A 15,563-nucleotide genomic window follows, 5' to 3' on the forward strand; every position below is an offset into this window, starting at 1 on the left:
ATCATTTTAATTCCAGAATAAATTAACATGCTAACTCACACACCATCATTTTAATTCCAAAATAAATGACCGGAATATACTTCCATAATAAACATGACTAACTAAAATAACCTCAAGAACTATTCATCAGGAAATTATGTCATATTGTCAATTTGCACATATGAACATGAAAATCTTTGGCTATAATTTTTATATCTAAGAATAGTTTAAATATGAACTATTTTTAAACCATATACAATGTGAGCTCAAGTCTTATTATTATGTTCCAAAGGGGAATTTTCAGTCTCAATGAAGGAAATATGATAAAGGACAAGAATGGAAAGTTTAAAAAAAAAAGAGTATTTTAAAACAAACAAAATTAACTATGAAGTAGTGCCTTGGTTAAATTATGTAACAAGTCATTATCCAGCTCACCTGTGTGCTTAGGCCTATGGAAAAATGTTCTGAGGAGCATACAAATATTGAAGACTTTGCTCCTTCTGCTAAGATATTGAGGTCTAATAAAAGGATAACTTCACTGATACCAGAAAAATGCTACACAAAACGAATCACAGAAAGACGCTCTAGGTCCAGCTATAAAAAGAGTTAGCCCTCCAAAACGAGTCTCAGAAAAGGATCTACTCAAGTTCCTTAGGTAAAGTCTTAAATCACTCTACAAAGAACTTCCATATAGGAGCCAAAACCTAAGAGAATCATGTGGTAAAGATGACTCATTATCAAGCCAAAAGCAAATATACAGGAAGCATCCATACATTGGTGTGCTGATCTTTTTTTATTTTTTTCAAAGAGGAGGTGATTAGATTTGAGACAAGAAAAAAATAATAACTCTCCCGAGTAGCTACAAATGAACTGAATTCCTAGGCACAGCACAGTTCTGGGATGCAGTCTGCCCACTAAATGGTGTGTCAGGCTGGGCTGTGGAGGGCTGCTGACCTTTGCTGCATATGATGGACTTACCACCTTCCTTAGATACCTGCCTCATCAGTGTCTTACTCCCATATCAAGCCCTTCACCATAGCCCAGGGTTCCCCAGCTGAGCTGTCCTGATTCACTGCATCTGTATGGCTGGATTTGCTCGGATAAGATAATGGCCTTTTATATGTTCAGGCACTGTGAATTCTTCTCCATCCCTTGTACAGGGAAGACAATTTAAGTGGTAAGGGATAAAGTACTGGATTTAATACAGTGACAAACACAAAAGCCTAATAAAAATGTCACCAGTACATGGTCTAAAATGGCAGAGAATTGTAAAAACACACAGAATGAGCTACATTGTGGCTTAGCAGCCTAAGGACAAGAGATGATGGCGTTACACCATCGGCTTCAGTTCTTCCTAGCTTTCCACCATTTTAGATTTCATCGTTATTTTCTAGCGAGGTCGTTGTACTTACAAACGAAAGGAAATACCCAATCATGCATCCACACATATACACAAGTCTATATATGTAGTAGGTAAGATTTAGTAAGTGATAAAGAAGTCTAGAATAATTCCTTCGCCAGGCTTTCATAAATAAAACAAACATTTTATGACACAGGGAAGAAACTGGTACCAAAAAATACCTGTGTCTTAAGCACTTAATATACTGAATGAACAAGTTCATCAGTTGATGTTCTCTTTAAAAACACTACCAAGGAAGAACAACTACAAAGATATTTTTTAGAAAAGATAATACTTCCAATGCTTTCTGTAGCTCATTTACCATGGAGGATGATTCAATGAATCCTTTGTGTTCCCCGTAATTTTCCTTCAGCCTGTGAAAACTCAAGTGCCCACTCCACGTGAATACTGCTTTATGAAGGACACAGAAGAATGTAGCCCAAGCCCTCAAGGATTGTACAACCTATGGAAGGCATTTTGTTAGTTAACTAATAACCATCATGGAAGAATTAAACAATTTCTACAATATGCTAGGTTCATTCTGGCAGCATATTTTTAATTCCCTAGGCTAGACATTTGTGGATTAACTATGTTTAAAAAAAAAGAAGTAAGTGAAAACATGTGATGTCTATTGTTTGTATTGCATAGCAACACAAGAAAAGGAGCCCAGAGCAGGGAGGAGGTGGCACCTTCTGAATAGCAGCCGGCCCAGGCTAGGAAGAAGTAGCAGCAAAGCCAGGAGGGAGTTTCACATCCCCTGAGCAAAACTGGAAAGATGACGAGTTCCACAAACATGGAGAACTGCATTTTAAAAAATGAGAAAGCATGCAAGACAAATCATAGACTTCCCATCCTAATACTCAGGGAGAAGAAGATGGGGGGAGGGAGAATTCAGTCAAGAATAATTAACAACAACAACAACAATAATAATACAAAGCAAAACAACTAAATAGGACAAGAGTGAATGATTTTCAAGATGATAACAAACATCTGGTAATTTTTCCCCCTCAATCTAGACTCATTTGCCTACCTACACAAAATGCTGAGAGGTGAGGATTCTGATTCAAAGCCAGCTCAGTCAGGAAAGTCTGGAAGACTCTTAGGTCCAATTAACAATACCCATCCAGCCCCGCCTCAAAAAACAAAAAAACAAAAACAAAAAAATCAAGCCGAAGTGATAAAGTGTCATGACACTTAGAATGAAAAAGTTAAGGCCCAGCACCCAAACCCTAAGTTCAAACTTCTGGTACTCTTTAGGGTACAAAGAATTTTGTACCAACTATCACATGGAGGATTGCTAAAGAGGTCTGTACACAGCACATACTCCATCAAACTTCAAGGAAGGGAAATTAAGCATATATATATATATATATATATATATATATATATATATATGCACAGTACCCAACGACAAAAACATTAAAGAAAAATCTAGGGTAGGAGAAAAACAAAGGAAGAGGAGGCAATAGTGCTCGATAAGAAATTTACTCATTACCTTACTCATGTAACTGTAACCTCTCTGTACAGTATTTTTACAATAAAAAAATTTTTAAAAGAAAAATCTAAAGCCAAGACTGTTTCTTTTTTTTTTAATTTATTTATTTAATTTTATTTGTGAACATACTGTACAGAGGGGTTACAATTACATGGGCAGGATAATGCGTACATTTCTTACCAAGCATTGCAGCCTCCTCCTTTTGTTTACCCTTCACGTCCCTTCCCAGCCTCCCCCCTCCCCCCCAATCCCAATCCTTCTCCTTCCCCCCCAATCCCCCCCCCCCCCCCGCACCGACGTTGTAAAGCTCGTTTTGGACATGACAACTTGTACTTCTCATTGTTGCAACAGGTCCACCTGTATCCTTAAACAACTGGTTTTTCCCCATCTCCTCCTCAAGTTATACTGACATCAAATATAGTGAAAGCAGGGGTTATACTGTGGGGGAGGGACATACAAAGCAACAAAGAGATAATCTTATAAATGCGTTAGAAACACATGCAGGGAGCACTACATGTTAAAACAGTTGTTAGGTATCTACAGTCCTGTATCTCTCAAAGTAACAAGAAAATACCAAAGTAACAAGAAAATACCAAAATACCCACTGTCAATGGTGGGTTGTAATAGATGTATTAAGCCAGTGTTCTATAAAAAGTCAGGCACCTAACCCTGTTAGCATTAAAAAAAAAAAAAAAAGAATATGCATGTCTCCATATCCATACCCATGTCCAAAAGAGGTTTTTCACAAAAGTCTCAATCTCTTTATGCAACAACTGAATAATTTTTTAATAATTAAAGAATCTATCCCAGTATTGCTGCTTTTCTATTCATTATCTACAATAAATATTATAATCTGTAAAAAAAAAAGAAATTCTCAATCAGAATTCAGAAAAACACAATTATTCCTTGTTAACAGAGGAAATCATGACAGAACAGATCCATATAGTCAAACTCTTTGAGAAGTATTTCAAGATTTCTTTATCAGAGTACATCTTGAAGAGTAATACACAAATTTACCTAGGCATCACAGCATGGAATTGGTTTTTACTATTTCTCCATCTCTTTGCTACAGATTCTTTCCACTGCATCTTTCTAAATCACAATATAGGGATCACTTCCTTGAAATATCACACAACACAAAATTAGTGCAACAATAAAATATAAGAGATTAGAACAATATAGGCTTAAGATTGGGGAGAAGAGCTAAACGCAACAAAATTGGACAGTAACTGCATCTGCTTAGGTAAGTCTGGCTAAAGCAAACAGGTTGTAATAGCACATTGATCATGAATCCTCTTTTACAGCCTGTGGGCCTACAGTTGAACAGTGATCTTCTACTCATTTTAAATTAATGTGGAAAGTTCAGAAATATCACTAGACTATTTTTAAAATTAGGATAAAGCTCTGAAGTGAGAAGAGACTGTAGAACATTTGTCCATGTGAATAAAAGTCAGTTAGTTTCCCTTCCCTTGTGTTTCTCTGTAATAGTAGTTCAAATCCTTCATTTGATTTTAGTCTACTGTCCTATGCTAGCACAACATAATAATAGCTACAAATAATAATAGCTACCAAACGCTTAAAAAAATAGCTACAAAAGCAACAAAAACAGTAGGGCTAAGAGAAAACAAAATCCCACTACATCATGCTCCCCAGTAAGAATTAAGGGGAAAAAATTATTTGCCTGAAACAGCATGACATATTCTTGGTGATTTTTAACACAATTATTGTAGCTACAAGTGTGATTCTTGTGCACAGTTTTACGATGGCAAACACATTCTTTGCTGCAGTAATTTCCAGCCTCAGGTAAATTTCAGGGACTTGCATGGTGGGTGGGAAGAGAAAAAAGGTATTTCCTTTAATCACATGTAACTATGTTCCTTTCTCATTCCTTCAGAGTTCCTGTGCCATGACAGGAATCCCGGGTGGTCACTTGGAGTTCCGATTAACAGCCTTCCCTGAAAAGATTCATTAGGTGTGGAAGTCATTCCCCTTAGAGGGAGGGAAAGAAAACCACACCAACTCAGAAAGAGAGAGAAGGGAGAGAGCCCCTGGCCTCTTTAAACAGACTCCAGATTCCATTTTCCTTCAGAGTATTTAGGTTCCATACATTCTGTTCTCCTCAAAAGGTCAGGAAAATTAATTGTCCAGGGTGCATGATGTATTTCCAAGGGAGAATTACAGAAAATCCTCCTCCTCCATTCTCTCAAGCCTGTTACTAAAAAGATGACAATATAGGGGCAAACTTTACCAAATGTTTCCATTATTTATTCTTGATCTGTCTTGTTTAATTTTTCACTCATGAGACATGCTACCTCGAGTAGTGTTTGAAATAATTATTAAAACTTTCTTTTCTATACCATTTTCTCACACTTAGGGATTATCAAGTATCAAGAAAACTAGTTCGTAGAATCTAACTATCCAATCACCTTTGATTTTTAATCTAAATTTTTAATTATTTTTGTGCCAGAACTCAGGGCTTGGACACTGTCCCTTAGCTATCATTGCTCAAGAGTGGCACTCTACCACTTGAACCTCAGCTCCATCTCCCCCTTCTTGCTAGTTAATTGGAGATAAGAGTCTCATGGGCTTTTCTGCTTTGGCTGGCTTCAAACCTTGACCCTCAGTAGCTAGGATTACAGGTGTCAGCCACCAGTGCCTAGCTAATTAATTTTTTACCTTAAGTCTCCACACAATTCAAATTTAATAGTAAAGCTACATGAACCTTTATTACTAACAGGACAGGAAGAATCTCAAAATCACTCATTAATAATTATCTAAATCCTGGTCTCAGTATCATGAATATTATGCTCATTCTTGCAAGGAGTGTGAAGAGTTACTTACACTTACGTAGCTTTTATTAGAGCTAGGATAAATCTTAGATGTAGATCTCCTCCTTTCCCTCAATTAGTTTTTGAGCATTTCCCTAGAGCATTGGAGGCCTTTAGCTAACTTCAGGCAATGTAAGTATATTACAGATAAGGTCTCTGTCATTTGACTCCTACATACATTTAAGTAAACAAACTGATCCTTAGAAAGACTTTCAACAACTTCAATCAGGGTTTGCTTGGCTAGTCACCAGCCGTGCTAAGAATGCAACTACAAAAAGCCTTTGGCTTCTGATCTCCTGATGTTTGTCCACCCCAGCATATTTCTTCACGAATTCAATGCATTATTACTGATCTTTCTCAGGTTTAATTTCCACCAGTCATTCAACTTCAGTTGTAAAGTATGTACTAAATGAGTATAGAGGTATCACAGCAAATCCCACTGTGTTTAATTATACAAAGTAAAAAAAGAATAATAAAAAGAATTCATTTAGTTATAATTCTGCACAGGGTTTGAACACTTGCAGTCAATGCATTTTATGAATTGAAAAATTACATATTTACCCATAAGGCTGTGGATTTGGAGACTAATCTTTTCTAACTGAAAATTGCAAAAAATAAAAAAGGGATTTACTAATCCATCTGTACTAGTTTATATGCTGCATATGAACAGAGAAAAATTTAGGACAAGATTCTCTGAAAATTAACACATGTGAAGTAATTAGATTATCATGTGTGATAGCATAGTACTTGAGAAAACAGTAACATGTTTAATAATAAAAAATAAATGACAAAAACTAATACGATAAAGTACTACATGCCAAGCAACTTGTACACTGCTCCTTGCACCTGTTCATTTTGTAATATATTCCACCAGCATCCATAACATGTAATCTATAGGATCTTTTGTGTGTGTGCTAGTCATGGGGCTTGAACTCAGGGTATGGGTGCTATGCCTGAGCTTTTGTTTTTCTTTGCTCAAGACTAGCACTCTATCATTTGAGCCACAGCTCCATTTCTGGCTTTTGAGTAAGTAACTGGAGAAAGTCTCATGGATTTTCCTGCTCAGGCTGGCTTTGAAGGTTGATACTCAGATTTCAGCCTCCTAAATAGTTAGGATTACAGGTATGAGCCACTGGAGATGGGTATTATGTGTCCTTATTTTACATAAAGGGAAACTGAGGCATGAAATAAGTAATTGAGTAACGTTGTCAGGCCTTACTCCAACTCAAACATTCGGAGTGAATATATGATTCATTTGTGAGAAAGAGGAAGTAACTGGGTAGTAGAGAAGGCTTTGATGGAGTAAGACTCACAGGAGAAATGCAGGAACTAGGTAAGATGGAATCCCAAAATATGCTGAGAATCTCTAGGCAACAAGAAGAAAATCTGCTAGCCCTGAGTTGTCATTTATGTGACAGTAATGACAACGCTGAGAGGTAAAGTGGATGTCAACTCTGTACAACTTCAAAGCCACGCAGAAGAGACTGACACAAAAGGGAATCCGTTTTAACCCATCACTACCAAGGAAAACTCTGAAAGTGTCTAGATCTCTTCTCTTCAAACCTCAGTGCATGATATGACTTTAAAATAGCTGCCAAATATATTTGCTGCTGAATGATTACATTTATAACAGATAATTCTATTTTTGAGAGGCAAATTTGAGATAAAAATGGAAAACTAGAATATTTCTGTTTTAGTTTCAACATAGAGATTGAAAATAATTACTGCATGCAGTTCTAATATTGACTCTGTCTCCACATAAAATCCCAGCATTCACTTTCCTAAGAGAAAGACACTTGATCTATGCTAAAAAATTCCCATAATTCCCTGAATATTTATCCTCCATGCAATGGAGACATTAAAAAAATTTTGGTTCTCCAGTTCTCAGTATCCCTGCCTGAAAGTTTCTCCCTTAATACCTACCCACAGCCACTACCTGGATGGTTTGAAGTAAAAGTAATACAATGAAAACTATATTATTTCAAATATTGTCACTATTTAGGACATTAAATAACCATGTTTCGGTACTATTATTCTCCTAGTCTCTTTTGTGCTTATAAATGTATAGATATTTGTGTCTTCCAATTACTTCAAACAAGAGATGTAAAGGAAGAATTTTGTTAAATTGTGACTGTGTGAGTTTTTGTGAATAGAGAGTGAGGAGAACAACAGCTTCAGGGGAAAAGAAAGAGATCAATGAGGGGTAGAAATGAGGAAAGTTTGCAGAATAGCTGAAATGTGACTGAAGTAAGGCACGCATTAACACTATACACTGTCTACCTAAAGTTTGGTAAATGAGAATACAATCTGATTCAGAGCAAGGCTTTCTACTGGGAGACTTTAATAACATTCACTCCCGCTCCTTGCTCTCTTTTAATGAAATAATAGAGAGAATGAGCTTTATCCTGAGGTATATTAATTTAAACATTTTAAAAAGGAGATCAGCATTTTTCTTTCAGGAGGATTAAAGAGAGTGTAAATAGAAAAGCTACACTGTAATAGCATGTTACTTTCTAAAAGTTTCTTAATAATAGATGACTTGTGAAGTTGCAAATCTAGAAAAAGAAAAAAAAGTGGATATAAATTCTAAAACCTACTTCTAAAAAAATCATGCAAATGTGACCAGTTGCTTCTCACTATTTATGTTTTCCAAATATTATTACTTCACCTCAAAATTAGTTTTTAGCTATCTTAAAAGATTAAAAATAAAGCAATGCATAACATTTATTTTTAAGAAAAATTAATGGAATAATTTAAATTTTTCACATCAATGCCATCATTTTTAATTCACAAAATATTTTACATATACAAATATTTACCAGAATACTATTTCCAAATTAATTAAGAAAATTATACAAGCATATTTTCTGAAGTATTTTCTTTCCTATGAACATTTATTTGGGTACAGATTGTTAAAGTAATATGACTACATTGATACATATTTAAAATTAGCACTCCAAATGTATTAAATCAATTAAGATAATTCTAATGTTTTAAAGTAAAAATTTCAGAATGTGGAAACTAAGTAATATTCATACTGTAAGTGTTCACACACCAGGAAAGTGTTCAAATAAGATGTATTTTTAATATATTAGTCTAGGAATTTTTCAATAACCCTGCCAGATTTAAGAACCTAATTTAAATTAATAATTTAGGGCAAAAAAAGGGTCAAGGTTAAACTGTTTGTCTTCCTTAAAAAGTGTATAATGTCTTTTGTGTCTCTACTTAGACAAAGAAATCTCAATGAAACTTGGATATTAAAACTTCCCAGGAAACTAACAATAAAGGCTGCTAAGAATTTCACAAGTTTCTCCCCCTCCCCCTTAGGTGTTAATTAAATGATCATTTAACACTGAAATGTAAACACACCATTTTCATCTCCTGACAGCACAGCCTATTATAAATCCGGGGTAATAAAAGTCCGGGTGCTAATGCTCGGAATCTAGTTCCCACAACACTCTAAGATGCCTTGTCGTGTCTAAGGTTAAGCATCTAGACACAAAACAAAGCTTGCGCCTACTCGACTTGCAGTCCAATTTTCCCATCGCCCAGTGACCCAGGCAACACTTGGAGCAATAAAGAATAAATTTAATTTCTCCAGCATTTTGTGAGGATTAAGAACAATTGTTGGCTTGCAATGACTTTTTATCCTTGGATTCTTTTTCCTCCAGAGCATTCCCCTGGTCCTAAAAGAGAATTCTGATGGTTTAAGACATAGAACAAACAGAACTTTAAATTAGGCTTTTTCTCAATCAATTGGAACTGTCGGAGGGGAAGCAATCAACCTTTCTGTGCACTGTTCTCAGCCATTCACATACTTGAGCTTTTATCTTTCACTACTAGAAGAAACCTAGCGTGATGCGGCAGAGCTATCTTTCCCATTCTCTGTCCAGACTTATTTATTTCTCCTTTCTTTGCGATTTTTTTTAAACACTTAAATCAAGTTGCCATACTCAGCCATAAACATTCATTTGGGGTCATTTCAAGAGGCACAGATGTTCTCCAAATAACCATTCACACCACAATGTGGTAGCCTAGATTCGGTGATGTCACAAGCAAGGATTTGGGGTTTTGTTGTCGTATTTTTTTTTCATTGCCTCCTTCTCGAAGATGTAGTTTATTTTTTAATTTCCATCTTCAGACTTGTAACACCATAATTTCTCAAACTGTTCTAAGGAAAGCCCTCCCCAAAGAATTCAGTGATGGTAATTAATTTGGTTCTGGGTCATAGGTAACAATGAGACACACACCACACTAATCTGAAGGCAATACCCATGTCCCTGTGTAGCGTTAGAATGACCGCAAAAGCAAAACAAAACAAAAATAACTTCAAACCAAATGCATTATGAAACAGCACTTCAAGCCAGCATGCTAAAAGGTTAGCAGTTGGTACTGCATTTTGACAAAATATGTAGCCTAAACAAAATGCACTTCTAAAAAAATCACATGTGCATTTGTTAATGATGATCCATAGTCCAATACATAATTATCTATTATAAGACAAATGCTTTAAATGTCTTAATACTCTTTTAAAGATGAAAATTTTCACTCATAGCAAAAAAAAAATAAAAAACGAAAAGCTCTAGGAGTTTACATAAATCTTCTGAACTACATTCAAAATAGTTTCCTGCAGAGTTGAAGGAGTTTACTCAGCATCTTCTAGTTCATATTTTGCCTCATTTTATCAGTCAGGAAAACACATCATTAAAATAGCTATTTAAATGTGCAGACTAACAAATATGTCTTTGGTCACAGTTACTTTGTTTCTATCCCTAATTCATGTATAGATGAATTTTAAAACTGGATTAGTCATCAGCTGGGAGAGAGTAAAGAGATCTCATTAACAATATCCTGGATATAATGTATCTTCTGCAGCCAAGGAAAGAGAAATAATGTGGTACAAATGCACATTTTATGTCAATTTGTCATTGTGGAAAAATTAATGTGGCTATGCATATTTATATGCTATTATGCTGAGAATAAATACAAGGGGATGGGAAAATAACATCCAGAATTGTGCAACAGAGGCCAAGTTTCAAGGACATTTGAGTGACTCCTATACAAATGATAAAAATACAAATCCTTTCTAGTATATTCAGAAGTTGACAACAGTCTAGTGAATTCAGAATCTAAATGATACACGATATCCTCAGCAAGTAAGCAATACATACAATCATTCCTATTGCACAGGTAAGAGAACTTGAATTTCAGAGAGCTTAAATGGTTTCCAAAGGTAAAAGAACCACAAAACCTGAAGTTAACATTTAAGCTCCCTTATGGTATATATTAAATCAAATTTTATATAATGTAGTAAAATATGTTAATACGTATGTAAATTAACATTACCTATGAAATGCTGTAACACATATATTTAGGAAACAGTATTTATCTAAAATTCTGTCAACAAATTCTACTCTTGGGATTGGTGTGACTGTGACATTTGAATGATATAGTTGTGGTGTGTATTTGTGTGTGTGTGTGGTACTGGCATTGAACTCAGGGCCTGAAGTTCTCACTTGGATTTTTCTCTTAAAACTGGGGCTCTACCACTTGAACCAGATCTCCATTTCCCCATTTTAATTATTTGCACCCAAATCTTAAAACATTAAGCACTAATGTCTATATGTTTTAAGACATGAAAACACATTTGAAAGAACGTTCTCAATGATTGCTGTGCTTTTCATTTGCATAATACAGGACGGAAGTTAGCCAAATCTGAGGACCACATTCCCTCTGGGGTCACAATTTCTGCCAGTTTCTTTCCCCAATATCTATCTCAGAAGTCTACAAATACAGCTTGGCATATCAAGAGTATCTACAAGTAGAAAAATTAGGGTTGTGGCCACTCATTCATGTTTGAGAAAGTAAGCACTTAAATATGCAAAAGAGCATTTCATTTCCCTATGCTATTAAACCCGCAGAGGATTTCACACACAGAATCCAGTGAGCAGGTTGCTGTAACAGAATCTTGCTAAAGGGGGCCTTCTCCAACATCACCTCTTCTGCTTCTCATGCCTTTGCAGTAGCATTAACTAGCACTAGCCTGCGGCTGGTGGCACCAGTGCCTCCTAGCTACTGAGATCTGAAGATCACCGTTCAAAGCCAGCACAGGCAGAAAAGTCACAGTAAGACTTTATCTTCACTTAACCACTTAAAAACCAGAAGTGGTGCTATGGCTCAAGTGGTAGAGTGCTAGCTTTGAGCACAAAGAGACTCAGGAACAGTGCCCAGATCCTGAGTTCAAGCCCCGCAATGGAAAACAAAACAAAACTCACCCCACCAAACCACCTTGGTCTTAAAGGAAAATTTCTCAGATATAATTTTAGCACCTTTCAACGTGTGCATTTTTTTAACCTTTTTGTTCATAGTAAGTGGTAACAGTTTTTCTGAGGTATATTCAGATATCCTTATAACAAGTTTTTGGTCTCTTTGCTTAAAAATAAACCTCTGGATTACATAAAGGCAATTATTTTCAACCGAGTTCTCTTTATATATCACCATTTTATGGGTCCCACACAGTGTGTTAGGATCGACAGTGAATAAGTTACTTAATAAGTAATAACTGACCTGACACTTTAATTATTACGCAATAACAATAAGTAATAAGTTAATAAGTAATAAAGGACTTCATGTTTTCATCATTCAAAGTTAATGCTTTTCCAAGTTTTATCTCTTTTACTGATTCCTTGCTATCAACGATTAGGGCGTTACTCTATTGCTCTTACATAAGTGTCAGTATACAAAGCGAACACTGTTTCCTTATGCCAGATGCTAAGATGGAAGCCGTCTCCCCAAGAACTTGGTCCTCAGTACAGGCAGCTCCGCAGCAGCCTCAGCCACAAGTCAGGGGTAGATATCAGAACAGTTTGCCAGATGAGTCATGGCATTGAACTGGCTGGACAATGGTAACCCTAGCAACTGCAACCTGCAATTCCTGTACAAGCTCTGTCAGATTTATAGTGGCAGGGGCCAAACAGGCCAACGGTAAAAATGGCACCTGACACCTCTCATAGGCCCATCTTCAATAAGAGCTGGCAGGAATTAAATGAACAGGGATTTTTTCTAGAGACTCCACTGTCATATTGTGTTTTAATGTGAGAAGATGAGAATCCTTTCTCTCCAATGTACAGGTAAAAAATGTGGGGGTTAATTTTATGTAAGTACAGTGTTTAAAATAAGGTATAATTTGCTTTAATGTGGATTAATTTGACTGTACTGTGTCTATGGAAATATTTCAAAAGTTTAGAAAACCTAAGAGAGTCAAACATTTCATTAGTCAACATATCCTTTCAATTTACTTTATCTCTCTATTATTCATAATGCCTTTCTCCAACAGAGATATAAGTCAATAATCAAATAATTACTGAGCATTTCCAAAAACGGTACTACATACTAGAACCTGGGGACATTATTGGTATGTATAATTATAAAAAAAAACCAAGTAAATGTATAATTGCCAATTATGGTAGTAACTTTATCTGGGTGAAAAGATAATGAATGAGATTAATTTTTCTATTTTTTGAGCATTCAGAATCTTTTATAATAAGCATTTCTCTAAAACTACTTTAACAAGAAACAAAAATTAAGCTCCTACAGAAGTGGGAAAATAAAGATAGCTTCATGGTGTAGTTTTCCTGCTTAAGTAACTGTTGTTGATTTTTTTAACCTTAATAAAACAAAAATTAAGTTTACTGTTTTTCAAAATCCCACTACAATAGTTTCCAGAAACAATTTGAGATTTTTCTCTGAAAGCAAATGAGTGGTCATCTGCCCATCTGTTTAAGTCATCAAACTCTTAGTAGTCTCAGGTAAGTATATGATGATTGGTCATCAAATGAGTTGTAAGCTTTACCCACCATTGCACATACAGTGAAATATTTTAATAGCTTAAAATGCACTTGGAATAATAAATGTCACTTCTTAACCAGAAATAAAAACTCTGTTCTCAAAGAAGTAAATAAAGTGTGCCACTGAGACATAGTTTGTTAATGGCGGGGATCGGGGGGAAGGGAGGAGGAGGTGTTTTAGTTTTGTCTTTGGCTTGATAGATGCAAGTAAAAATACTGTTTGTGTAAAATGCTGTGGACGGTCTAGTTTATGTTAGAACTCTGAGTAAATATAATAATAATCAAAGAAATAAACCCAAAACCACAAACCAAATATTTACAACCCAAGACCTAACCACAGTATTATCAATGAAATTCTTCTCTAATGTGTCAAGATTTGTAGTTGCAAACTCAGAATAGGAAACTGTGAATCACACACTCATAAGCCACCTTTAAGGTTGTGTTTATCTAAAAGATTTGTATATACTAATCATCAGTTTTGACACATCAAAGCCAACGATTTCAAAATGTATTCCAATCTCTTTTGCAGTTAAACAGCTCCAGATTGTCCTGAAAATAATTCTCTTCACTTTTAGATTGATCCTAAAAAATGCATCTTTGGTTTTGGAAAAGGAACTGAACAAAGGTGGATAAAATCTTTATATACAAGGTAAGAAAACTATGTGCTGTCTCTTTTAGCCTACAACCTTTCACCCTTTAACTTTTAACCTTCAACCTATCACTTTTTAAGTTTTACTTTCCATTTACTTACACTTTTCATCTGTCAACAAGTACTTGTAATTTTATTACACTGTCCTGTAGTTTACACAGGGTTGGTATTATTTTACACAGTTCTGTTAATGGACTGGATAAATGGTAATGCTATTTAAACTAGTCTCCTGCTCCAACAAACACAGCTGCAACTGTACTACTATTTCTGAGCAAACATCTTGACCTGAACATGCAATGCTCTCTCAACCCGTCCAAAGAGAAATTGGAGCAGACAGCACAGGGAAAGCATATTTGGCCGCTAGCTGCAATCAACCATGTCGAATCATAATTCATATACAGTATACCCTCTTTTCTTTTATATTGCATTTAGGTTCTGCAAAAAGAAAGCATCTGGGAGTCTCCTGGCATCTCATTTTCAGCCAAGAGTCAAATGGTGATTATTCCTTACAAAAACTCAAAAAATAATCTGTGTGATGTCCAATTCATCGGAATAGCTTTCATCTAAACAATGTTAAAAGTCAAATACCAAGGTATGAGCTATATATGAAACTGGAAAAACCTTTTCCTGGTGATGTATTAGGAAAAATACATTAAGTTGAAAGATAACCATAAGAAAAATAAATGGAGATATTAATTAACAGCCTAATAGTTTATAGAGAAAATAATTTTTTTCATGAGTTTGTATGGCCGTCCTACGTTATGTACTTGAGCAACTATGGATTTGGGGGTGCATGTGTGCGTGTATGGGTGTATGTATGTGCACATGCCCTCCTGCATGCACATGAGCACTGCTACTGGGGCTTACACTCAAGGGCTCATGATCTGATGTTCTTCACTGAGGCTGATGCTCTACCAGAGCCACACTCCACTTCCAGCTTTTTGCTGGACCCATATATCAAGGCCTTGTCTTCCCAGGCTGACTTTGAGCTTTGAACCTCAAATCTCAGCTGACTGAGTATCTAGGGTTACAGGGGTAAGCCACTAGTGCCCAGCTAAGAGCCTTAATATTTACAGACAACAACCAAATATTTTCTTCTCAATTATTTGTCAAAATCTCGGAATCATTTGCTCTGCCACATAAAGCTGGTTTGTACAAGATTTATTTTTGAATGAACATTTTAAAGGACACTTTTGCAATGTAATTTTGGGTACATTTTCAAATTTACTATAATATTTGTTTCAGTATTTATTACTACATAAATATACATACACACACATATTTGAACCTGCCTCCTTGCTCTTCATAATTGCACTAGCTTGGTAGTCAGATTTATATGCTTTTATCCCTTATTAAAGATTCTCAA

General features: G+C 35.6%; 1 protein-coding gene and 1 long non-coding RNA gene across 3 annotated transcripts in view; one reads left to right on the forward strand and one right to left on the reverse strand.

The window, feature by feature from the left end:
• The window catches only part of Slit2 (slit guidance ligand 2), a 307,698-nt gene that overhangs the window by 272,661 nt on the left and 19,474 nt on the right, over nt 1–15,563 (reverse strand). The gene's annotated exons all lie outside the window — the stretch shown is intronic.
• Nucleotides 12,682–14,879, forward strand: LOC138820964 (uncharacterized). Its single transcript, XR_011370023.1, has 3 exons — nt 12,682–12,831; nt 14,078–14,197; nt 14,630–14,879. It is a non-coding gene; the product is annotated as an uncharacterized lncRNA (long non-coding RNA).

The sequence above is a fragment of the Dipodomys merriami genome, unplaced genomic scaffold (genome assembly GCF_024711535.1).
Source record: "Dipodomys merriami isolate MVZ:Mamm:240054 unplaced genomic scaffold, mDipMer1.0.p SCAF_9, whole genome shotgun sequence".
NCBI lineage: Eukaryota > Metazoa > Chordata > Mammalia > Rodentia > Heteromyidae > Dipodomys > Dipodomys merriami.